Source organism: Coenobita brevimanus, chromosome 17, assembly GCF_032717465.1.
Source record: "Coenobita brevimanus isolate Jiangsu-jjx chromosome 17, ASM3271746v2, whole genome shotgun sequence".
NCBI lineage: Eukaryota > Metazoa > Arthropoda > Malacostraca > Decapoda > Coenobitidae > Coenobita > Coenobita brevimanus.
In genome coordinates this window covers 1,267,501-1,269,387 of record NC_136970.1, presented here as the reverse complement: position 1 = coordinate 1,269,387, position 1,887 = coordinate 1,267,501, and positions in this window count along the sequence as shown.

The window sequence follows — 1,887 nt, the reverse complement described above, 5'->3', positions numbered from 1 at the left end:
GGACAGAGAGAGATAGACACATAAATAGATAGACATGAACAGATAGAGAGAGACAAAGTGAGAAAGAAAGAAAGGTCATTTCGTAGACATGAAGAGAGAGAGACAAAGAGAGAAAGAAAGAGAGGTCATTTCGTAGACATGAAGAGAGAGAGACAAAGTGAGGAAGAAAGAGAGGTCATTTCGTAGACATGAAGAGAGAGAGACAAAGTGAGGAAGAAAGAGTGAGGTGATTTCGTAACAAATTTAGAGAAAGAAAAAAGCTAAAGTGAAAATTTTAATGCATTAAAAAAAAAAAAAAAAAAAAAAAAAACTTGAAAACAGAAAAGAAGGAAAGTCAAAAAAAAATAAATAGACAAAAAAAATTAAGACAAAAAAATAATTAGACAAGAAAATAAAATAATCCTAAAAAAAAATAAAGAAAAAAAATAATTAGACAAAATAATCCTACAAAAAAAAATAGAGAAAAAATAATTAGACAAAATAATCCTACAAAAAAAATTAGAGAAAAAATAATTAGACAAAATAATCCTACAAAAATAAAGAAAAAAATAATTAGACAAAATAATCCTACAAAAATAAAGAAAAAATAATTAGACAAAATAATCCTACAAAAAATAAAGAAAAAATAATTAGACAAAATAATCCTACAAAAAAAATAAAGAGAAAAAATAATTAGACAAAATAATCCTACAAAAAAATAAAGAGAAAAAATAATTAGACAAAATAATCCTACAAAAACAAAGAAAAAAATAATTAGACAAAATAATCCTACAAAAACAAAGAAAAAAGAAAAAAATAATTAGACAAAATAATCCTACAAAAACAAAGAAAAAAATAATTAGACAAAATAATCCTACAAAAACAAAGAAAAAAGAAAAAAATAATTAGACAAAATAATCCTACAAAAATAAAGAAAAAATAATTAGACAAAATAATCCTACAAAAAAAAAATAAAGAAAAAAATAATTAGACAAAATAATCCTACAAAAATAAAGAAAAAATAAAGAAGAAAATAATCCAACCAAAAAAAAAAAAGAATTAAATACAGGAAAAAAAGGAACGAAAAATACAAATTGAAAATAATCAAGACAAAAATAAATAAATTAAAAAAAAAAAAGAATTCAAAGACAGGAAAAAAAAGAGAACTAAAAAAAAAAAATGAAGACACGATAATAACCTGAAGAAAAATAATTAAAGACAAAAAAAAAAATAATAATAAAAAAAACAAAAAATATGAAAGCCTGTTCGAAAAATGTGACCAAAACAGAGACATCGTAAGAAAAAAAAAATGTGCGTAGCTACGAACAGAAGCCAAAAATTGTGAGAAACTGAGTGCATAACCCCCCAAATTGCGTGCAGGAGCCCTCAAAATTGCGTGCAGGAGCCCTCAAATTGCGTGCAGGAGCCCTCAAATTGCGTGCAGGACCCCTCAAATTGCGTGCAGGAGCCCTCAAAATTGCGTGCAGGAGCCCACAAAATCGCGTGCAGGAGCCCTCAACATTACGTGCAGGAGCCCTCAAAATTGCGTGCAGAACCACAAAATTGCGTGCAGGACCACTAGAACTGTGTGGACCCCCTAAATTGTAACCCCCAAATTGCGTGCAGGAGCCCTCAAATTGCGTGCAGGAGCCCTCAAAATTGCGTGCAGGACCCCTCAAAATTGCGTGCAGAACCACAAAATTGCTTGCAGGACCCCTAGAACTGTGTGGACCCTCTAAATTGTAACCCCCAAATTGCGTGCAGGAGCCCTCAAAATTGCGTGCAGGACCCCTCAAAATTGCGTGCAGGACCCCTAGAACTGTGTGGACCCCCTAAATTGTAACCCCCAAATTGCGTGCAGGACCCCTCAAATTGCGTGCAGGACCCCTCAAATTGCGTGCAGGACCC